Below are 25777 nucleotides of genomic sequence, written 5' to 3'. Positions count from 1 at the left end.
TGTTTATTTAAGAATACAACTAACAACTTTTCTATTTTAGCTGCTACTCCTTCTGCTTAGAGAAGTGTCTGGCATACAGTTGAAAAACCTCCCACAACAGGGTGATAAATGAAAGAGAAGCTTCCTATGGTACGCATGACTTTAAGGGAACATTTTGAATGCAAGTATATTTGTGAAATTTTAGCCCATTGTAAGACTTTATTTTCTAAGGTGTATGATGTGGGAGAGAAATATTTCTATGCATCATGGTGATCTCTGAAATAATCAGGTTTTAATTAATTCAAGTCACAGAACTCTTCAAAAGAGAATAATTACCTTGGAAATTATCATTAGGGTGCATTCAATTACAACATAGTCATTGTGTTAAAACCTAAAGAAATACTTAAATGTCACATACCCTTTTGTACAATACTTACAAATCCAGGGGTATTTCAGCAGTATGGAATAGTAACTTCACCATTTTCCTAAAAATTAGGATGGTGAGTCTCTGATGGAATTTACCTCTTTCTAACTTTTCTGTCTCTGCTTATGCATCTAGACATATATATATTATATGGGCCGATTATTACCAGCACTGAGAAGTAAGTCCCTTAATTGAAGAACTCACAAAAAAAGACACATTCTTTTCACATACCAAGAGAATTGATTCCTGGACTCCTGCTGATATTTGAGCAATCTCAAAGAAACACACACATTTTATAATATAGATATAGGCACATAATATAATGCTTGGCACTGACTGAGCACTCAATTTTAATGTGTTTTTCCTCATTCCTGTTTGTCTAAGCACTACTCCTCCTCCAGCTCTGATGGCTATAAAATGATTATCACTAACTTGGCATAAGTACATGCTATAGGGCCAATAGTGATTAAACAGTAAACTCTGTAGCTGAAAGAATACTTGGATCAGTTACCTTTTACTGTGTAACCAAACACCAAAACAAACACCACCAAACTAAACAAAAACACTACCACTTATTTAGCTCAAAATTCTGTATATCAACAAGCAGGCTATGCTTAGAGGAGCAGTGTTTCTGTTGGCCTTTCCTCGGTTCAACTTTGTACCCGTCATCAGTAGCCATTCACACAATGGCTCTGCTTCTCCATTTGATTAGTGATTAGTACCGACACAGGAGAAACTGGGTCATGTGCCATCCTGCAGGCTGGCATGGGTTTGCTCATGGCCAATTTAAAGTATAAGAGCAATAAGACAAATTAAGTCCTGATGCATAATTATGAAGTCTATGTGTCACATATGCTAACCTGGGTCCCTTGGCCAAAGCAAGTCACATTATCAAGACTAGGATGAGTGAAGGCTTTACCCAAGGACTATAAAATAAATAAATAAATAAATAATGCTAGAGACTGAATGTTTATGTCCCTTTCCAAAATTCATATGTTTAAACCTAATCATCAATGTGATAATATTTGGAAGTGGGGTGTTTGGGAGATGGCTAGGTCATAAAAGTGGAACCCAATGAATGGGATTAGTGCCCTTCTGAAAGAAATCACGGAGTGTTCCCTTTCCTCTTTTGCCATGAGAGAGCACAGCAAGGTGGTTGTCTAAGAACCAGAAAGTGGGTCTTTATCGGACATCAAATCTACTGGTGCTGCCCTGATCTTAGACTTCCCAACCATCAGAACTGTGAAAAATAAATGTTTTTTGTTAAAAACAAAACCAACCAAACAAAACTAGCATGTATTGACGGAGGACCTATCCAAGGAGGTATAATTCAGGGAAGAAAAAATTGGAGGCTATAACTTCAACAATTTTCCACATGAGTAAAAATAAATGACATGGTATAAATAATGGAATATATTTCATTTTTTTCAAAATCTTGAAATTGTTTTTTTCCAACAGAGGGATATTATACACCTCCTCTCTCTCACAGAAACCTTAAACTCCTAGACAGTATATAACACCCGGAACCTCTATAGAGTTTTTAGGTTAGAGAGACAGACAGTTATTAATAACTATATGAGATGAATAATACAGGCCAGAAAACAAAATAACAAAAAATGTTTGTGTAGGCAGGATAGATAAACATGAATCATAGCCAAGATCTGGAGGGGATTCTTAATGAAGGCACCCTAGATACTGATATCACAAGCAACTTTATAAACCTTAGAGTGCTCTCCTACAACATATAATAAATTTGTAAACTTCCTTTTTTGAGAATAAGTTTATGGTATATCAATGAATCCTAAAATTACTTTTATAAAATTCCAAATAAAAAACCTTTTTCTAGATATTGTTACTTTAGATCTCTAGGGTTTGCATATCCCCTTAATTTTATAACTAAAATGAAGCTAGGGATACTTGGGTGGCTCAGTCGGCTGCTCAGCCGTCTGCCCTGACTTGTCTGCCTTCAGCTCAGGTTATGATACCGGGGTTCTGGGATTAAGCCCCTCATCAGGCTCTTTGCTCCGTGGGGAGCCTGCTTCTCCCTCTGCCTGCTGCTCCCCCTGCTTGTGCTCTCTCTTGCTCTCTCTCTCTGACAAATAAATAAATAAAATCTTTTTAAAAAATGAAATTAAATTAAGCTAAATGCATAGAGAAAATCAGGTAAAATCAGCCCTTTAAAGGTTATCCAGATTATACCATCTAAGTATTCTATACAGTAAAACAAAATGTCACATAGCTTATTGATTAGAAGTCAGGGTCCTACCTCCACATAGTCTAGCTTCACATCTAGCCCAACTTAGTAGCTGTGAGACTTTAAGCAAGGTACATATTCTTTTTAGTCCCTAGTTTCATCATTAGATGATAATAAAGATACCTACCCGTAAGGTTTTTTTTTAATGGTGAAATGAAGTCACATGTGGCAAGGACTGAGTACTCAGTAGATTTTATCTGCTATTGATGGCCAAATGCACTAAAAGGGCTTAAAGTAAAGAAATAACTGCTATCACGTAATCTGTAGCAAATGCTACTGAACTTTCCCATTGTTCTCTCAAGAGATTTCCTTTTATATGAGAATAAATCAGAATAGCAAATTTAGTGTTATTTCATATTCTTCAAACTCCATTTCACAGAAACTAACTTAAGAGGAAAAAAAAAAACACTTTATAAAGTAATTGTAGTTTAAAGTGTTATAATGTAATACATTTCCAACACTGATGTAACCTGCTAATTAACAAATGTAAAATATTCAATAAGAAATACTTTCTTGCTTAATCTGGAGTAGTGAGAAAAATATAATGACATTAGATAGAAGAACAGAGTAGAGTAACAACAGAAATGGAGATACATATGGAAATTTTTTTTTTTTTTTTTTTTTTTTTTTTAGTATTACTCATTTTACTATTCAAGAATAGGTTGCTTTTAACAGAGGGGACACAATAGCATAAGCTCATGTAGGTAACCACCTATTAGCAGCTCTGAATCACATGACATACATGGGATTTTAAAGAGCAACTAAATGCAAGTATATGATGCTGGTTCTGAGAAACTTTTTGAACCAGTTAATGAAATACAAAGTAAGGTGCTATATTTTTTCTTGGAAAAGTGAAAATTTAACTGAGAACTGAAAATAAGGTCAATTTTCTAGGTGAAAGCTAGACCAAGTGGAACTAAATGTTCCAAAATTCTGGTGGCTAGAAGGAGCTGAACACATTTGAGGCACCACATAAAAACAATTATGCCTGAAGTAATGAGGTGAGAAGGGAGTATGGCCAAATGTAAATTGGAAGAAGACAGAATCAATTAAAGGTATTTCAGACCAAGATAAGTAGGTATGCTCCTTAATTTAAGATTTATTTATTTATTTATTTGACAGACAGAGATCCCAAGTAGGCAGAGAGGCAGGCGCAGAGAGAGAGGGGGAAGCAGACTCCCTGCCAAGCAGAGAACCCGATGTGGGGCTTGATCCCAAGACCCCGGGATCATGACTGGAGCCAAAGGCAGACGCCTTAACCCACTGAGCGACCCAGGCTCCTTAATTTAAAAGCAAAATGTTTTAAAAGATAACGATAAGATCTGATTAGTGACTAAAGGAGACCATTCCGAATGTTCTTGGGGATAAAAAATGGCAATAAATAATAGATTCAAGGAAATCAGAGGGATTTCACATTTTTGGAGTGCCACTGCAAAAAATGATGGTGGCTTCTATGGAACCAGAAACATCACTTTATACTGAACAGGACTTCATAACTGGTTTGATTTGTGGCTGATGGAGAAGGACAAGTCTTCATGATCGCCAGATTTCAGATTTGAGTAGCTGAGATACTGAGATGGGAGAGTATGGAGGGAGTACAGGTTTGGAGGAAAAAGAGAAAATCATGAATTCATTGTTGAACATAGTCAGTTTGAGCTGCCTTTGAGGGGAAAGCTGAATAGAAACTAAAGGTGAATTTGAAGAGCTGCAATACAGAAAGTTCTAGAAAGAAAGGGGGCCTGAGAATGGATCTGAAAGTGAAGTGGAAAAAGGGAGCATAATATGAAATGAGTTCAGAAAAGTGTTTAAAATAGGATTGAATATTCAAATGTATTGAAAATTGTTAAAGTGTAAAATAACAAATGTAATTAAAAGTTGCTGTTGGATTTTTTGACAAAGGTCAACAGAATCTTGGAAAGACCAACTTCCAAGTGTTGTGAGCAGAAGAGTACTGGAGGTATTAAGAAGCAGGAGCAACACACATAACCCTCTCAAGACACTCTGGAGGGGAGAAGAGAGAAGGAAGAAGGAGAGAGTTGTACAGACACCTGCAGAGGGGGTCGCTGGCATAACTGAATGTTACTGGGGAATGCCTGTTTACCAAAGTGTGTGACCATGCGAGACTTTGTACAAACAGAACTAAAAGTAAGAAAGACTTTGATACAGGAATGTGTTTAGATATGGTGGCAAGAGACAGATAAAATTTCTACCTGGAGGTTTCTCTTTTTTCTATGATAAAGCAAGAGAAGCAAAAAGGGGGCCAGAAGTCATAAGATAATTGAAAGAAAAATAGCATAACAAAGAAGTGTGAGCTAACTGGAGAAATGTGGCAAAACTGCTGAGGAGGACAGAGGATTTATAGGACTATGTATATACATACCAGTCGTTGTCACTGCTGTTTTGCGTTTTTGTTTTTACTTATTAGTACTCAGCTTCTTGGGTGGGATATTAACTAGCATGCTAGCATTAGTTAATGCTAGCATTAACTAGCATGCTAGACCATAGTCTATCATTGCTGAACAAACATTTTTTTCTGCTTCTAGACACATAAACAAACAGCATTTTCCAGAGTTTCTGCATCATATAGGGGCCATTTAACTAGTTCTCACAAATTAAATGCACAAAGATGTGATACATTATTCTGGTTCCAAAGCAGGTAAGAAAAAATATGCCTTCTTAACACATGTTCATAGCACCTTGAATGAAAGGAGTCAGATGAACCTCTAAAATGACTACAAGGAAAGTCCCATTCTTCTTATTTCAGCAAACTACATTAAACAGAGATAAGACAGCAATAAATTTAGTTGTGATAAGCCACTGAGATCTGGTGTTGTTTTCAAATGGGAATTGTTCTAACTTAACAGATAAAACAATAGATGCCTCTCCTAATATATTCTAATGTTAGTTTAACCATATGGATTCTATAGGAAAATAGAAAGTTTAAGGTAATTTTCAGAGAGTAGTTGCAAATAAAATCATGAAAACTATGATGGGAAAAGGGAACTGAAAATAGAAGATTTATAACAGATATTTAAAAGATTGTTAGTCAATTGATTGACAGTCCCAATGAATAATTAAGGAATTGGGCTAAATGTAGGAGAGTAGGACACGGTTAAAATAAGGAATGCATTATTAGTGATTAGTGATTTTAAAGAGTCTTCTTCTGTATAGCCTGATGAAAAAAAAAAAAAAGGAAAAAAGATCCTTGGACTTGCCAAAGGAATGTGTCACATAGCTAAAGGGTATGTTTAAATGGAAGCTGCTCCTGGGAAATCAGGAGTTATGAGGGAGACAGCAAGAGTGGGAGTGTTCAATCTTTAAAGAATGAAAAGCTTTACCAGGAAGATGGACTATGATGCCAAGGAAAAGAATGTGGCAGCTGCTGGTGAGGCCAGAAATGCTTAAAAGAAAAGGTACATTTATAGGAGGTGAAGAGAACTTTTAGAAAGACTCGATCATTAGAAATATTCAAAACAAGGATAGTTCAGGAGCCCACAAGACACACATACACACGTGCACACATATATACACACCACACACGTATTTTAAATTTGATCCTAATTGTCATTTGGAGGAGAAAATTATGACTAGCAGATATCAAATTTGGTCTGGAAAAGTCACTCAGTATAAAACGTGGAGTCAGTATTTCATGTGGCTCATTAGTAGTGGTAGCTGGAGCATATGTCCTACATTAGTAGCATTAAGAAAACAAGTGAGAGATATTTGGTCTTTCTCAGGACAAGAGGCATTGGCAGTTATTCTAGAGTATAGTCAAGTGAGAAATACATTATTGTAACATTTGTACAATATTCCTCTCTGGAAAGGAATTGCCTTTTATTAGGGGCTAGGTCTTAAGTTTCATGGAGTAAAAAATGTGAGACCCTGAAATCATGATAACAGAAATTTCTGAAGTGAATAAATAGTAAATCTCTTTTGCTTGAGTAATGAGAAGCTTTTTAGAGATGTGTGGGGGAGAGGAAAATACAGAATTGGAGGATGTAGGGTGAATGAGATCTTGGGAGACTAGGTAACCATCTCGTGTTAAAGGTCAAGTGGTTTGGTAACTAAAAATAAGAATAAAAATTTAAAAATTAAAACAAGATTATATAATATACAATTTGACTTTGTTTTACTGCTTTGGAGTGATTCCTTTCCTTTGACTTCAACATCTTTGGTAAAATCTTCTAAAGTCTCTTGTGTGAGTGGGTATTTTTGGGAATGGGTAGAATTTCAGGAAAAGCCTTATTTTCTGATTTCAGTCAATAAAAACATTTGGTCTAAAAAGATAAAAGCACAAGAACAGCACTCTAGATGCACAGGTCACTATGAAATGTGATTCTTTAGAATCCTCAAAAACCTTGAAAAGGACTTTGAATATCTATGGCTTATGGAACTTGGATTCCAGCCAATAACACATATAGATCTACAGGAGCAAAGTGGGCCTCACCGGTAATCTGATTTACACAAATAGTAACACCTAAGCCATCATTGCAGGTTTGGACTTGCCCTCTTCTGTTGACCCAACACTCCCTGTGGCCTCCAAACGCAAGGTATCCCAATTACTACACACGGTCACCTTAGAAAGTTGTTACTATTATTATCCTCAGTTTGAAGATAAGGAAATTCAAGCTAGGAACAATTGAGTAACTTGGCTAATTAAAAAAATATATATATATATAAATATATATACATATAAATGTGTATATATATTAAAGAAGTCAAACTTTGAAGATTTTATTTATTTATCTGACAGAGACAGTGAGAGAGGGAACACAAAACGGGGAGTGGATGAGGGAGAAGCAGACTCCCCGCCGAGCAGGGAGCCCAATGTGGGGCTGGATCCCAGAACCCTGGGATCATGACCTGAGCCGAAGGCAGACGCTTAACACCTGAACCACCCAGGCGCCCTGAAAAAGCCAAACTTTGAACCAAGATTTCACTATGTCCAAATCCTTTTAGCCCAACAACTATATTAAAGAAGTCCCTTAAATATTACTAAATACACATGTTAAGTCATAAAGACTTTTAGTCTTACCTTCATATGAATTAGATAAGACACATCTGGGTTCTTCACACACAAGTTCACATCTGCAGAAACACAAAATCAAACAGAGATTCTCTTAACGTTTATTGAGCATCCTTTGTGTCCAGTATTAGGCTAGAAACTTTTATATATGCTGTTTTTTATTCTGCATATCTGCAAAGTCCTGACCTGTGATTAAAGGAATGTATGCTTTCAGTTCTCTCTGTGCCACTGGTGGGTGTTCATTGTTCTATTTAAAGATGGCTGTTGAAACATCAGGTGCTAACTGCGGCTGAGCTACAATGTGAACTAAGTGGAGGTCATAGGATCATCATTATGCTGCTTTAGCTTCACTTAGCCACGTATTAAACTTAAATTACCATTCTGAGACAATTACCTCTAATATCACAGATATAAAAGCAATCAGGTAAGGATCAAGAAGAAAATAGACTTCAAAGTGTTTCATGCACTTGACAAATATTTATTAACGCATACTATGTGCCAACTACTATTCCAAGGTTGGAGATAGAGCAATAAATAAATCAGAAAGAGGTTCTGGCCTGTTGTAGCTTACATTCCAGGGGAGTGTATCTACCTTTACTACATTTAGTAAAGGACACTACTATGGTGGCAAATACATGGGCTTTGCAGCAATCACTTGTTCATCCCAAAATCTTTTCTTAGATTTCACAGTTTTCACTGTAAAATGAAGAAACTTATATGAGGGCCACTCAAAGGGTTAATTACAAAGCATTAGATATACATTTACCAGATATGCAAGAATTTATTTTTCCTAGCAGCATCTTATTCTTGGAAACCAAGGTGCTATATAAAAGTACCAAATGGTGATGAGTCAGGTGTTGCAAGTTTTATTGATAACTATACCATTTAAAACCATGTGACTCAGGGCTCCTGGGTGGCTCAGTGGTTAAAGCCTCTGCCTTCAGCTCAGGTCATGATCCCAGGACCCTGGGATTGAGCCCCGCATTGGGCTCTCTGCTCGGTGGGAGCCTGCTTCCTCCTCTCTCTCTGCCAGCTTCTCTACCTACTTGTGATCTCTCTGTCAAATAAATAAATAAAATCTTTAAAAAAAAAAATGCAACACCTATGCTATGAAATCACTTTCTCTCTCTGAAGCACTGTTTCCTCATCTGTAAACTGATTCTAGCATTTCATATCTTTCCTTCCTTCATCCCTCCCTCCCCACTTTCTCCCCCCCTACCCCCTTCCTTCCTTTTAGAGAGAGAGCAAGGCAGGGGAAGGGTCAAGGAGAGAGATAGAGAGAATCCCAAACAGACTCTCCATTGAACATGGAGCCTGATGCGGAGCTCAGTCTCACCACCCTGAGATCATGACCCAGGCCAGACTTGAGAGCTGGAAGCTAACCAACTGAGCGACTTAGATGCCCTGAGTCCAGTATTTCTGCTCCTATAGATTAGAGAGCTGTTCGGAGGATCAGTTGAAAAAATTATGTAAAATTTATCTCAAAACTGCTCTTCAAATATAAAATTGCTTGGCACACAGCAGGCATTCAATAAATATGTGCTGACTGAATGGAGATTTTATCACTTTTGCATCTAGGACTGAAGTGTTTTAATTCATTGTAGAGATAGAGAACTAGTATTTGAAGGTAGCAGGGTGACTCATTTATATTTGACAGATAATCACACTGCACTGCCCAGTTTAATTATTTATCTTCGTGGGGAGCTAAATTTATTATAGAAGATGAAGGGCAACTTGCACAGCCTTTAGCACTGTGCACTGATCACAAAAATGGAACTCTGAACTCTGTTACATGTAGTATAGAAAACAGAGCCAAGTTGAAGCATGTGTTCACTGCTGAAACTCTAACCCTTCAGTTACTAGTTTTAATAAATGCTTTGTAAATATTTAGTAAATATAAATAAGTCAAAGCATTCCATAGATTTTATGGAAATAGGAAAGCTTTTGGATCACAAGTGACTAAATCCTAAAATCAATAAAAGACATTTGCTAAAGTTATGATTGTGATACTATTTTCAATTACATAGCTACAGTTACTATATTGATTATATGCATGGGGTACATAATAGAAATTAAAAAGGAAGTTGCCTAATCAGCAGTTGGATTTTTCACTGTAATTGCTTTCATCACCTACTTACTGTTTTCTATAGATCCCCTAGATCAATGTGGCATGCTTTCCTGAGTGATATTCTCAATCAGAACTCTGATGGCTAAGATATTCAATTACTATCAAGTCACGTTAGTGGTCTCAAGCCCTTAAACTGCCAAGTTTCTAGGATTTCCACCCCATTCATGATCCTTAATGGGCATTTGTTATTTTCTCCTCTGATAACACTTGTCTAACTATCAAAGAAGAATCAACCTGAAATAAAACACGTTCCAAAGATCCCCTGAGTTGAAATCACCAGCTACTGCTTCCAATGCTGACTTAAGGGAACATGTTCAATCAGACTGGGACCTCCTTAGACACAAACTAGAGGATGATAATTGTTACTCAGTTTAACCTATTTCAACAACTACTGTGTGACTCCTGAGTATAATGTTCTTCATAGTTTTTCATTAAGGTGAGGAGAAAGTAAAATACATGAATAGTTATTTTTATATAAATTGTTATAGCTGATAAAGGGAATCACAGAAAACTGCAATGGGAGATATTAATTCAGAGTGGTGTAATATAGAAAAACTTTGTGAATAAAGGGAGTCATCCTGGCATGTAAATGAGATGTGGATTTGGGAACGCAGATCTGATTTAGGGGAGGAGAGTTTAAGCAGGAGGAACAGTTATACTAAAAAGAGAACCCATCATATATTGAGGATGGTTTAAGGTAAAGAGGTGGGTAATGAGGCTGAAAAGTTAGAATGGCATAAAAGAGCAGTCTGTTTTCAGAAGAATAGGTGGAGGAAGGCTGTGCAGAAGGAATTTGAACTGAAACATAGAAAAAAAAAAGGCAGTGCTGCTTAGTGCTACCCTGTGAGTGGTCTGTGGACCAGTGTGGATCTTGGATGTCACCATTCAATGAGATAAAAATGGAAGATGAGAGCATTTAAAAACCTTTGCAGCATTTTCACAAAGTATAGTTATGTCTATTTTTTTTAACTAAAGATTTTATTGGAGATAACTATAGGTTTTCATGCAGTTATAGGAAACAATATAGCAAGATCCTATGTATGCATTACCTAATTTGACCCAATAACCAAAACTCTACTGCAATCTCATTACCATGATATTGAAATTGATATTCAAAATACAGACATGTCCATTGAACAATATTCCCACAGGTTGCCCTTTTAGATCCACACCCATCCTCCTCTTGTTCCTGCTCTCTCTTTAACCCCTGGAAACCACTAACTTTTTTCTCCATTTCTATACCCTTGTCCTTTAAAGCATTCTCTATAAATGGAATCATGTAGTACAGAAACTTCTGGATTTCTGATAATAAAAAATAATGTTACTAATCTATGTTTTTTTTATAAATTTCATTTTTAGTGTATTTTTACTGCATTTTACAAAAAGACTGGCCCACAAGATTTGGGAGGAAAAGCCTCCTCTCCTTTTTAACCACAAAAACTTTGAGAAGCACTGGTGTGGTGCAGTAGCAGCACATGATAAATGAAAATGTGTGGAAGTGACAAGGCAGAATAAGGCTGGGTAAATGTTCCTGAGTGGTCAGGCTGGGTTCTCAATTATTTATTAGCCTTGAGGAGAGAAAGTTTCTGCACCTCCCACTGCTTCCTTTAAGTTGTCACCCTCCTCCACTGCTGCCGCTACTGGAGATTGTCCCTGGAGGCTGCAGTGTTCATTGACAATGTTGCCAGAGGTAACTTACACTGAAAGTGACAACCTTTATAGCAACACTCTGGAAATGCTCCCAACAGCAGCTATCAGTGTAATCTTGGTCAAACCGGACTCTTCGGCATTCAACTCACTTCTCTGACTTGACGATGTCATTTGTTCTTGTTCTTTTCCTGTATCTCTGATACATCCTTGCCATCCTCTGTGCTGACTTCTCTTTCTAAAATTTACCCTTGAATGTTCTATTCCTAAACTTAATTCCCTCTAACCAACTAGTTATAAATTTGTTTTTGGTCATGGATCTCTTCGAAAACAAGAGAAAAAGAGTATGAGCACCTTCCCCTTTAAAAATGCACATGAATACATCCACTTGACCTAAAAAGTAACTTTACTTTTGTCTGCAAGATATATCAGGATAAAAATCACCTTTCGGTCAGTTAAGGTAACATTCCTTATAAGGTCAGGACATTATATAGAAATCTCTGAGGATAGTTATTCAGCCCACATTAAAAGGAAAGCTATAGGTTGTTGAATTTCCAAGAGGGAAAAATATGATAAAGTGTTTTCAGGCTCCTGGAGAGATGTTACTTTATCCCTGGGAAGGTCAGAAAGAAATTCTGATGTGTGAGACAGAAATTGCTAGAACCAGTTTTGCCCAACTCTTTCTTCCACAGCTATTTTACACCTTGGAAAAGTATGTGAACTAAAATCAGTGAGGGCTAAGGGCTGCAACCATAAGATGCCAGGCATTGGGCAACCATAATATTGACAGAGTAGAATCATCTATCTATGAAGAAACACTGCACTCTATGCTGAGATCTAGACAGCGATGTATCACCTCAGCAGTGATAAACCTGCTGGCTTTCAGGAACAGTCTTTAGTGGTTTCTTCATGACTTATGAGGAATATAGACATACCTCATTTTATTGCTCTTCACAGAAATTGCAGTTTTTATAAATTGGCTTGTGGGAACCCTGCCTCTAGCAAGTCTATTGGCACCATTTACCCAACAGCATTTGTTCACTTTGTGTCTCTGTATCACATCTTGGTAAATCTCACAATATTTCAAAATTCTATTCATTATTATATATGTTATGTTGATTTATAATCAGCGATCTTTATGTTACACTGTAATTACTTTGAGGCACCACTAACCATGCCTATATAAAACTTCTATGTATGTGTTCTGACTGTTCCCTGATACACAGTTCCCCCATCTCCCTCTCTCTTCTCAGGCCTATTTCCTGAGATCCAACAGTATTGAAATTAGGCCCATTAGCAATCCTAAAATGGCCTCTACCTGTTTAAGTGAAAGGAAGAATCAGGAGTCTCTGATGTTCAATCAAAAGCTAGAAATGATTAAGCTTAGTGAGGAAGGCATGTTGAAAGCCAAGACAGGCTGAAAGCTAAGCCTCTTGTGCCACATAGCCAAGTTATGAATGCAAAGGAAAAGTTCTTGAAGGAAATTAAAAGTGCTACTCCACTGAACACACAAATGATAAGATAGCAAAACAACCTTACTGGTGATATGAAAAACATTTTAGTGGTCTGGATAAACCAGTCACAACATTACCTTAAGCCAAAGCCTAATCCAGAACAAGGACCTAACTCTCTTCAATGATGTGAGGACAGAGAGAGGTGAGGGAGCTGCAGAATAAAAGTTTGAAGCTAGCAGGGGTGGGTTCACGAGGTTTAAGGAAAAAAGCCATCTTCATTAACATAGAAGTACAAGGTAAAGCAGTGAGTGAGTGCTGATGTAGAAGCTGCAGGATGTTATCTGAAAAACTAGCTAAGAAATTATTGAAAGCTGCACTAAACAACAGACTTTTTTTAAAAAAAAATTTCCCTCAGTATAGTTGACATAATGTTACATTAGCTTCAGATGTACAGCCTAGTGATACATCTCTACACATTATGTCATGCACACAAGTGTAGCTACTATCTGCCACCGCACAATGCTATTATAATACTAGTCACTATACCCTCTATGTGGTACCTTTCATTCCCATGACTTATTCATTCCACAACTAAAGCCTGTATCTCCTACTCGCCTTCACCCATTTTGTCCATTCCTCCCTGCCCCTTTCTTCTTGAAACCACAAGTTTGTTCTCCATATTTATAGGTCTGAATCTGCTTTTTGTTTGTTTATTCATTTGTTTTGTTTTTAGATTCCACGTAGGAGTGAAATCATGGGGCATTTATCTCTCTCTTTCTGATTTATTTCACTTAGCATTATACCCTCTAGGTCCATTCACAGTGTCGCAAATGGCAAGATCTCATTCTTTTTTTATGGCTGTGCAATATTCCTGTGTGTGTGTGTGTGTGTGTGTGTGTGTGTATACACAACAATCTAATGAATGGCAGATGTTTGCAAATAATATATCTAAAAGTGGTTAATATCCAAAATACATAAAGAATGTATACAACTCAAAATCAAAAAAAGCAAATAATATGACTAAAAATGGGCAGAGGACCTAAATAGACATTTTTCCAAAGAAGACATACAAATGACCAATATATACTTGAATAGATTCTCAATATCACTAATCATCAGGGAAATGCAAATCAAAATCAAATCATATTACACTTGTCAGACTGGCTAGAATCAGAAAGACAAGAAATAGTAAGTATTGGCAAGGACTTGGAGAAAAAGGTAGTTTCATGCACTATTGATGAAAATGTAAACTGGTACAGTCATTGTGGAAAGCAGTATGGAGGTTCTTCAAAATTTTTAAAATAGAAATACCACATGGTACAATAATCTACTACTGGGTATTCACCTAAAAAAAAAGTCAGAAACATTGATTTGAAAAGGCATATGCACCCTTGTGATTATTACAGCATTGTTTATAATAGGCAAGAAATGCAGACAGCCAGTGTCCGTCAATGGATGAATGAATAAAGAAGATGTGGGGTGTATACACACACATGCACACACACACACAATGGATAATACTAGACAACAGGTTTTCAGTGTACACAAAACAAGCCTTCTATTGGAAGAAGATGCCATCTAGAACTTTCATTACTAAAGACAAAAAGTCAATGCTTGGCTTCAGTCAATGCCAGCTTCAAAGGAAAGCTGACTCTCTATTTAGGGGTTAATGCACAGCTGGTGCCTTTAAGCTGAACTCATTCTCATTGACCATTCTGAAAATGCTAGTGCCCTTAAGAATTACACTAAATTCACTCTGTCTGTGGTCTATAGATGGCATAACAAAGCCTGGAAGACAGCACATCATTTTACAACATCGTTTACTGAATTTTTTATGTCAACTGTTGAGACCTACTGCTCAGAAAAAAAAAGAAAAAAAGAGATTTCTTGTAAAATATTACTGCTCATTGACAACGTACCTGGTCATCCAAGAACTCTGTTGGAGATGTACAATGAATTAATGTTGCTTTCATGCCTGCTAATACAATATCCGGTCTACAGAATATGAATCAAAGAGGAATTTCAATTTTCAAGTCTTACTGTTTAAGAAATACACTTCCTAAGGCTATAGCGTCCATAGACAGTGATTACGCTGATGGATCTGAATTTCAAAGTAAACTGAAAAGCTTCTGGAAGGGATTCATCATTCTAGATGTCATTAAGAATAATTGTGATTCAATAAGATACCACCTCACACCAGTCAGAATGGCTAAAACTAACAAGTCAGGAAATGACAGATGCTGGCAAGGATGTGGAGAAAGGGGAACCCTCCTACACTGTTGGTGGGAATGCAAGCTGGTGCAATCACTCTGGAAAACAGCATGAAGGTTCCTCAAAAAGTTGAAAATAGTGCTATCTTATGACCCAGCAATTGCACTACTGGGTATTTACCCTAAAGATACAAACATAGTGATCCGAAGAGGCACGTGCACCCGAATGTTTATAGCAGCAATGTCCACAATAGCCAAACTATGGAAAGAACCTAGATGTCCATCAACAGATAAATGGATGAAGAATATATGGTATATATATACAATAGAATACTATGCAGCCATCAAAAGAAATGAAATCTTGCCATTTGCGACAACGTGGATGGAACTAGAGGGTATCATGCTTAGCGAAATAAGTCAATAGGAGAAAGACAATTATCATATGATCTTCCTGATATGAGGAAGTGGAGATGTAACATGGGGGACTTGGAGGGTAGGAAAAGAATAAATGAAACAAGATGGGATCGGGAGGGAGACAAACCATAAGTTACTCTTAATCTCACAAAACAAACTTAGGGTTGCTGGGGGGAGGGGGGTCAGGAGAGAGGGGTGAGGTTATAGACATTGGGGAGGGTATGTGCTATGGTGAGTGCTGTGAAGTGTGTAAATATGGCAATTCACAAACCTGTATCCCTGTGAATAAAAATACATTATACATTTATAAAAAATAAAAAAAATAATTGTGATTCATGGGAAGAGGTCAAAATGTCAACATTCATAGGAGTTTGGAAGAAATTGATTCCAACCCTAACGTGTGACTTTGAGGGGTTCAGGACTTCAGTGAAGGAAGTGACGGCAGATGTGGTGGAAACAGCAAGAGAACTAGTATTGGAAGTGGAGCCTCATGAGTGACTGAATTGCTGCAATTTCATGATACAACGTTAATGAATGAAGAGTTGATTCTTATGAAAGAGCAAGGAAAGTGGTTTTATGAGACAGAATCTCCTGGTGAAGATGCTATGAAGATTGCTGAAATGACAACGAAAGATTTAAAATATAAGTTGGTTAATAAAGCAGTGGTAGGATTTGAGAAGATTGACTCCAATTTTGAACAATGTCCTACTATGCATAAAATGCTGTCAAACAGCTCCGTATGCTACAGAGAAATCATTAGTGAAAGAAAAAATCAAACCATGCAGCAAACTTCGTTGTTGCCTTATTTTAAGAAATTGCTATAACCATCCCAGCCTTCAGCAACCACCACACTGGTCACTCAGCAGCCATCAAGATTGAGTCAAGACCCTCCACTTGCAAAAAGATTTTGACTCACTGAAAGTACAGATAATAGTATTTTTTAGCAATAAAATATCTTTGAGTTAAGATATGGATCTTGTTTTTGCAGACAATGCTACTCCACACTTAAAGACTATGCTATTGTGTAAACATAATTTTTGTAAGCCCTGGCAAACAAAAATTACATGTGACTCACTTTATTTCAATATTCACTTTACTCCAGTGGTCGGAACTGAGCCTGTAGTATCTTCAAGATGTGCGTGTACCGACAGAAAGGGTACGAAGAGTGGATCTGTTCGCTTCTGGCATGCAGGAGCTGGATGCCAGATAAACATCTGAGGATTTTGTAAAAAAAAACTCTGAAGTGGAAAGAATATGTAAGACATAAGGATAGCTTTGGGACTGATTGCCGTTGAGGTAATCAAGGAGACTGAAAGGAGTGTTGGAAAAATTAAATGTATATAACTTCATATTTCAAATTTTAAGTCTATATTAACTATGAATAAATTATTAAAACATGTATATACAAAGAATTAACTACACAAAGATTTACTGGTCTCTTGAGCTTATATTTAAATAGAAAATTAAATATCAGCTCTTGAAATAATGGCCAGAAATCAAAGTTGACAAATACAATTATAATTTTGCTCAAAATTATTTCAATGAGATTTTATTTATTTGAACTGAATAAAGAGTTGAGTGGCAATATGCATATCATCTTTTTAATTTAATCACAAAAAATTTATTTTTATCAGTACTGCTGAGAACACTGTTTACAAACATATTGGGCAGCAAATGTGATCAATGAGATTTCATTCTGTTCACCTTGCAAAAAGAGGATACTACTTCTAGACTTCAGCAAGATTCCAAGTCAAAATCATGTTGCTTACTTGCCATGATGTTCTTCGTCCTTAGGTCAATGGTGAGGCCACTTATGGCTAGGTCAGCCTCTTTTCTGTAACTTCACATTTTTATTTTAATGTAACTTAAAAAAAATGAAGTTTTTTTTAGGTGTTTGCAAATCTTTGCTGGCTAAAGTGATCAATAACACTGTACCACCTTTAAGTTATCCATAACATTGGAAAGGTTATGTAATTTATTTAATCCCTTCTTTCAAAGTTGTATTTTAGTCAAAAGGGGTCAAAGTTCATGGGCACCATCCACAATGATGAATTCAGTCTTAAAGAGTAAACTATTTATGTAGTCAAAACATTGCTTAAGTCAGTGGGTATCAAAGTATTAATTCTTGGGTTTCACCCCAGACTTACTAAACTCTGGGGTTAGGACTCAAAACTCTGGTTTAACAAGCCCTATGGGTGATTCTGATACACCCTGCAATTTGAAATTCATGGCTCAAAATAAACGATCTTCTAATTAAACCTTGCCATAAAAGACCTCCTTCTGGTCAAATTGTTCTACGAAGGGAATTTCTTTTTCTTCTCAAAATAAAGAATAAAATCTTTTACTTGAAGTTCAGTCAAGTTCTTTAAGACTTTCACTCTGGAAATGTAGTAAATTTCTACATATAGATGAAAAGGACACATCTTCCTCCCATTTTATAAAAAGCAAAATCATTGATACAGAAAATAATTCAAAGCCTTGGTGTTAATGAAGCTGATGACATTCAGAGTAGTAAACAAGACATTCTAGCAGTGTTAACTGAGATTTTATGACATTATATACAAATGTTGTAAGCAATGATTTTGATGATGTGTGGTGTTACTTTCATCTCTGGAGCCACAAAATCAGATATATTAACAAATATTACAGGTGCTCGCCAAAGTACAAAATCCTCCGATTTTATTATGTTTGAAAATGCCATCCTCAAAGAAAATTCTGACTCATTTAAACTTCTGAGAACATTTAACAAGAACATATGAAACTATGTAAGCCCAAAAGCTGGTCACAAAGAATTAAATGAACATTCTAAACTGCTGAATGTTGAAAGTAAAGACATTTTAGAATTTATTTCTTCGTGACTAGTTTCAAGATACTAGATCATTTTTAGGGTGTTGATGGTAGGGTGTTACATGTCAAATGGCATCTTATCTACTGTATTTCTTTCTGCCAATCCACAACTTGACTTGGCCACTTTCAGAATAAATAGCTTAACAAAATTGTGCCAAATCATGCGTCGATTTTCTTAGTTTGACTGCATGATAAGCAAATTATAAGATGCTTTAAGGCAAGGACTGGGGCAGATCCAAGATTTAATTAGTGTCCAGCCTTGTTTAAATTGAGCTTATTTTTCACATGTGTTTTCAGGATGGACAGTTATAAAGAGCCCCTTTAGTTCTGCTGGCTCTATGCTTACATTGCTAAATCCATGGCCAAAAAGACTCACTGCAGGTTTTTTACAGCATTTTATTTGCATAGTGACTAAATCCAAGAGATTAGCAACTTCTGTCTCCCTCCTTTCCTTCCATTTCTTCCCTTCCTCTCTTTTGAGTAAATTCAATGTAAAAAATAAAGAAAAGTAGTTTTGGAAAATATCAATGCCTTTCATGTCTATTCCTTAGTATATATCATTCATTTCAAGACAATTATTAACTTTGAGGTATTGAAAATATCAGTTTAAAGCTGATTTGTTATTTAAGCCATATTAATGGGACTCTAACCTTTATTTTCAAAAACTATCTCCTAAATTTATATATTATTTGCAAAATTTTACAGATATGATAGTCTTTTATGCATTGATTCAACATTTTAAATAATATATTTTATATGTTAGTTCCTTGTTTTAAAAACATTTTTATGCAGCAGAGCCATTTTTAATGAATTATGTCTGACTCTCAATAGATGATATAAGTGAAAATTAACTTCCTCTAATTGAAGCACTGGGAGAAACAAAAGCCCCACCTACACAGTCAAGTCCCCTTTTCAGCCCATGGGACAGCAAGAATACCTAAATGTCTACAAGAAATCTCTGTATCTGTTTAACAGCCCCATTTAAAATCAGTTTTAGAGCAATGTAAAAGTAAAAAATGTTATATATAGGGTCCTGGGATCAAGCCCCGCATCAGGCTCTCTGCTAGGCGGGGAACCTGCTTCCTCCTCTCTCTCTGCCTGCCTCTCTGCCTACTTGTGATCTCTGTCTGTCAGATAAATAAATAAAATCTTTTTTTTTTTTTAAAGTTATATTTAGGGACGCCTGGGTGGCTCAGTTGGTTAAGCGGCTGCCTTCGGCTCAGGTCATGATCCCAGCGTCCTGGGATCGAGTCCCACATCGGGCTCCTTGCTCGGCAGGGAGCCTGCTTCTCCCTCTGCCTCTAGCCTGCCACTCTGTCTGCCTGTGCTTGCGCTGTGTATCTCTCTCTCTCTCTATAACAAATAAATAAAAATCTTTAAAAAGTTATATTTAAAATTAATAATAATAATTAATATGTACTCACTGTACATCATAAATTGGGCTCTGACAGTCTATTTAGCTGTCGTATTTCATTTAATTCTTACAAAATCCTTTGAGAAATGATTATCCCTCTTTTACAGACAAGCAACTGCATCTTAACAAGGTTAAATAACTTGCTTGTATTTACCAATAGAGGAATATAACTGTTAGGAGAACCATAGTGAATTTTCAGTCAATACTAACACTAAGCAGATTTTAAGGCATGGATCAGAAAACCAAAGTGAATCCAGAATGTATGAAACCTCAGGGAGGTGAGGGAAACTACAAAAGAAGACAAAGAAAACACATTATATTTGTGAAATGTCTACAGATTAGGCATCAGGTTATAAAGCCCATCTGAGTAAGATCCCTAGATACCAACAGGTAGAGCAGCAAAACAGGCTCATTGATTTGTTGCAACAAGGTAGACAGCACACCACAGGCCCATGAGGTGTTCATGTTTGAGTGTGGTTGGAGTAGGAAAGATTTCTGGTAACTTCTGAATTTGCCATGATTGATTCTAAGGCACAGTGAGTACAGGAAGGATCAACTCTGGACTGACTGCAATTTCTAAGGTGAAAGTAAGAAAAGTAGATTTGAGCCCTGCTGACTAAGGTGATGGAAGCTAACAATTAAGTGTCTCACTGCCCTTGATTCACAAAGTGAAAATGGCAATGCAGGATGATAGTCACTCAAAGAAGGGAAGTCATTTTGACACCATACAGCAGCAATGAGAGAAGTATTATTTCCTGTTAAAGTTAAGCTGGCCTTATCAATGTCTGTTGTTACAGTCTGCTTAACTGCAGAGCTGATGTTTACTGTTTCAGCCCTGAGAAGATTTTTTTTTTTTTACTCTTTCAGATTCAGGCTGGTTTTTTGTTTGTTTGTTTGTTTTGTTTTGTTTTACTTCTTCAGAACTCACAATCTTTTTATTATTTAAAAGGTGGAATCTAGAACTAGAGAGTCCGGAAGTTAACTCTGCCCCTTCTGGTCACTTCTAGATTGAGTGACTGTGAGAAATTCTCATAACCTCTAGGTGCTTCAGTTTTCTTATAAGTGAAATTGGTAAAATAATTACACTTTTGTCAATATTTGAAACATAAATTTAGTACCAAATCCAACATTTAGTAAATGCTACATTAAGTGCTAGTAGTATATTAATCATACTCAGCTGTAGGTAAAGTATTCTTAATGCTCACAAAATATTTGTGATGCAGACAACTTTTGCATTATGCATGGAAATGCAATGCAATTCACTGTATATACAAGGACCATAAAACAAATGTGAAGGGCAAAGGCACAGATACCACAATACTTAGATCTTCAGATTTCAATCTGTTTTTCTTTTCCCTATTCCAAAGAAGAGTCTTACAGATCATATTATATACAACAATGTGGATGGAAATCTAACTAAAACAGTATGTTCTTGGCTTAATAAGAACTCAGGGAAGGCTAGAAAACTTTTTATAGATCTAAAACTATGATCAATGTGTACAGTCCGTGTCTACTCATGAGTATGACTACACTTCAGGCAAGGAAACTGAGGTTCTAAGAGGTTATATAAGTTTTATTTTCATTATCTCACAGCTTTCCTCAATTTATAATACAAAATCAGTGATTAAGCCAGTACAAACATGAGAATATCCTGAAAAAAGAAAATTATATAAAAATTTCTATATAAGGTAAAACTGGATTATATCTTTGGGACAGAATAGATTAAGTTTCTAATTTGATAGTAGAAAAAATAAATAATGTGCAGTTAAAGAACAAACTTACTCTTTTGTGTAGAGTTGATGTAATAAGCAATCAAGAATGAAACCACTAATTGTGTGTAGGTTGGAAAATCTATATATATAGAGAACCTTGAACAACCGGGGGTTGGGAACACCAACCCCTGTGCAGTCAAAAATCCGGGTAAAACTTTCAACTGCCCCAAAACTTAACTACTAATAGCCTACAGTTGACCAGAGGACTTAAAAACAACATAAATTGTAGATTAACTCATGTTTAGAACTGTATTCTTATAATAAGGTAAGCTAGAGAAAAAAAAAGTTAGGAAAATCATAAGGAAAAGAAAATATTTTATAGTACTCTATCGTATTTATTGGAAAAAGTCTGCATAAGTGGACCCATGCAGTTCAAACCAATTTTGTTCAAGGGTTAACTGTATTTAAAAGCATAAACAAGGTTACTTAAAAGTATATTTTTTTTTCTGAGACTTAATTTGTGCAAGCCTTTCTAAAGTAGAAAAAAATAAAAAATTGGATAATTGGGCAAAATACGGAGTTAAAAATATTAAAAACAAGTAAAAAAAACCCAGAAACTGCATTGGATAATATAATGACTATAGAGTATGATGGAATTCTCTTAATATGGGAATTTTGACATAAACTATTACAAGACTCTGGGGGAGGAGTGACTATATGTAGTACATTTTGACAGAATCTAATGTAATATAAAATAAGATGCATATTCTTGTCAGTAGATTATGTTTTTTCTCCTAAATCATTCCTAATGACTGTTACATACAACTCATATATTTTTCATAGTAGGTTTAAAGGCTATAAAAGTCTCATAATTTTATTCATCTTTTGATTATATTTTTACTTTCTTGGCTCAGCTCATTTTTCTTCTTTTCAAGGAAACCCTAAGACTGACTCATCAGATTAAAAATATATATATACATATATACTTCTTTGGTACCAAATCGTGAAACTAAGGATTTTGCTCTGTCTGTTCAAGAAGCTTGGAAAAAAAGAGATCTGAACTCTCTGTGGTTGCAACAATATGTAGCACATTAACGGAAGCACAAAGAGAATTATTCTCATTACATTTGCCACTTCTCTTCACAAATCCTTCCTCTTAAACATTTCTGAAGAGAGTTTCCCAGTACTCCTTTTTAATAGGATTTTTTTCCCCTATAAAAGATTTCTAGATTGCTCTGTTTTCGGAAAAGAAGCAAAAAATCTTAACAGGGGGAAAGGAGGGCAATTTTTTGATCTTCTTGCCTGAAGAACAGATGACTTACCCTTCCAATGACTCCTGTGATTAGGGAAAATAAATGAGCATAGTGCAGCAGGCTTTCAAATACTCCATTTTCCTGTCATTATGGCATGCTAAGCTTAACATTTCTAATTATATACATCTATAATTTTAATTCAAGACTCTTGTCCTTTAGTGAAAGAATCTAGCTTTCTCAATCTTAGTTAGTGACAAAAAAATAAATTTTCCTAATCTGATTCTAAATTAGATTAATTGAAAACCCACTGAATTGTACTGAATAAAAGATTACATTCATCTAAACTATCACTAGATGAAACAACATTTTTTTAATGTGGTCTATGATTATTTATCTAATTATAATTTTCTTTATGCATGTACTACTCCTCCTCAAGCTTAGACTTCTTACCTCCTTTTTGAAAATCATTTTTACTCAACTTCAACTTCTCTGATTAAATGTTATAAACTAAACTAAGCCAATTTTGACATGAATAACTTCTAGTGTCATTTATTTGTAAATAATTAAAATTCTTTAAAAGGGATGAAATTAAGTATGTCCCTACAACCTTTCTATCAGCTTATAATTAAAACAATTCTCAGACCACATCCCATCATACATACAGTTATTAAGCAAATACATATTAAGAGGCACAGAATATTTCATAAAACCTATATTCTAAATTGAAGAAATCCCACCTCCTTGCTGTTTTGGCTATCTGAATGCAATTTTTATGAAACTGTTGATAGACACATGCCCGATAATCTTAAGGAGAAGGATTCTCTGATTTTGATTACTGGGAAATGGCAAACTGAAATTCTCCAATTTAGTGTCTATATGTAGAATTCTTTATGTATACAATTTTATCTTTCTTCCAGCTTCTTAGGTAATTCTTAGATTCTTATGCTTATAAATATAAGGTTGGGATATGTCCATGAAATATTTTAGCCATTTTACACTTATTAACTATCATAAATTTCATCAGAGAGAGAGAGTGAGCCAATTTCTAACACCTACTGAACTAATTTTAGATTGACTAATTTGACCAGCTGATCAGCTCTGAAGTGGGACAAATAGCAAGCCTTAAAGTGTAGCTTATATCAACCCACCTTTTTATATTGTGCTGTCCTGGTTGATTTGTTTTAAATTAAATTCTAGCTTTTATAACCTTTAGTTGGCATATTGCCTTCTCTAAGAAGAACCCTCCTTTAAAGTAAAACAGAAAAGAAAATCAGTTATTTATTACTTTACATGAGTTTATTTTCCACTATAAGGGTTATTATATGATTATATAGTTAGGGGCTCATCATCTATAACTATTAAAAATTATTACAGTAAATTTTCCAAGAGCTTGTGCTTAAATGTTGGATAGCAATATTGCAGTTGTATGAGGAAGACAAAGTCAACTACTAATTGTCTGTAAAAGACCCTCAAAGGCCCACTGGTTTTACTACTTAGAGATTGGGACTGGTAAAGGAGAAACTGACATGAACTAAATCTAAGAGATCCTGTCAGGGAAATAGTAGACTGGTCACCTTGCTCAGATATGTAGCTGGACCTAAATCTAAAAACACATCGTTAAGATGAAAAAATAAATATTTGAGATCTACCAGAACAGGCACTGTCAAAGAGGAAGAAAAATCACTTAAACATAAGGAATCAAGTCAGAATGCCCAGGTCAGTCTTGGACACAATAACAAGGACTAAGTACTTAGAAACCTATCAAACTTGAAGAGTGTGTAGAGGTAGCAGGAAAGCAAGGATTTTCACACATAAAAAGTGGTACAAATTCATTCAGACAAGCAGGTGGTTCTTCAGCAATCTTTATCCTGATTACTGCCAGCACAATGTTTTCGCTCTCTGATCTTAAAGTTTTCTCAAATGGCGTCTCAGAGACAGCAAAAAAAATTAACAGCAAGATGCAAATCCTGTTTCCTGAAAATGTGATTCTTCCATGCAATCTCTTTAATCTTTTGATATCTCTCCACTGGGTAAAAAGCTGCTTTGCATCTACCAAAAATTTCAGTAACAATCTAAGAATATCCCTAATTGATGCTCCTTCTTTTTAGTCTTAACTGGAAATTAGACAGAAGTGATAAAAATCATTTAATTTAAATATATAGGTATTCAATGGATATAGAGGTGAGAGAATTTGTTTCCTTGCATATAAGGAAGTAACTAAAATAATTTCTACTTTATGTAATACTATTAAAATTGAGAAAATGATCTATTTACTGATCCTCTTTTGTAGCCAATTCTATTCAATTCTGTTGGACAGTCTAAATACCCACTAGTGCCTACTATGTTAATCTCCAAAGTACAATGATAAATAATGTGCAGTCCTAGACTTTGAAAATTTTACTTCACCTACCACATAGATTTCTGACAATATAACAGATTAATAAAAGATTCATTCTTTTACATTTAATGAATTCTAGGTAGTTTGATTTTTATTAAAGTAATTGTAACAAAAATGGCTACCATGTTTAATGAATTATCATGTTATATTATTGTGTGCCTACAATAGTGCTTAAAAAATAGGTCAATTCTTGCAATTATCTTATACAATAGATACTACTATTATTACATTTTACATGTTCAGAGAGGTTAAAGTCATTTTCTTCTGGTCACACAAACCAGTAGTAGACAGGAGAAATTAACCAGATGTTGTACCCACCCATGTTATCTGATTCTAAATTAATCCTATTACCATCTACTAAATCATTTTTTCTGTTTTTCTGAAAAGTACATATTAAATATGTACAGACACAGCTCAAAGAACTTATAATGCATCTGTGAGCAAAGACAAAAAGTACTGCCTTTCTAGAGCATATTTATAGAGATCATGATATTAAACAAGAAACAAAACTAAAAATAAATAATGGCATATTACATTAGATGATGATAGGTGCAATGAAAAATTATGCAGCCAGATATGTGAAATTTGGGAGAGGGAGATTATAATTTAAATAGAGT

The 25777-nt window shown here is 35.5% G+C and overlaps 1 protein-coding gene across 13 annotated transcripts in view; it reads right to left on the bottom strand.

Moving 5' to 3' along the window:
• The window catches only part of SLITRK1 (SLIT and NTRK like family member 1), a 430289-nt gene that overhangs the window by 292641 nt on the left and 111871 nt on the right, over positions 1 to 25777 (bottom strand). For 7 of the 13 annotated variants that reach the window (XR_004279168.1, XR_004279171.1, XR_004279169.1 and 4 more), the window contains 3 exons: positions 17306 to 17400; positions 16612 to 16774; positions 7693 to 7745 (listed from right to left, as the gene is read on the bottom strand). The exons of 1 other annotated variant lie outside the window; for it this stretch is intronic. The gene's annotated coding sequence lies outside the window, so the exon portion shown is untranslated. Of the gene's footprint in view, positions 1 to 7692; positions 7746 to 16611; positions 16775 to 17240; positions 17401 to 25777 lie in introns of all 13 variants that reach the window. 5 more of the 13 variants (XM_032314918.1, XM_032314913.1, XM_032314914.1 and 2 more) reach the window with 4 other exon arrangements.

The sequence above is a fragment of the Mustela erminea genome, chromosome 15 (assembly GCF_009829155.1).
Source record: "Mustela erminea isolate mMusErm1 chromosome 15, mMusErm1.Pri, whole genome shotgun sequence".
In the NCBI taxonomy this organism is placed as follows: Eukaryota; Metazoa; Chordata; class Mammalia; order Carnivora; family Mustelidae; genus Mustela; species Mustela erminea.
Note: the sequence above shows the minus strand (reverse complement) of the source record. Positions and strands in the feature narration are given on the sequence as shown.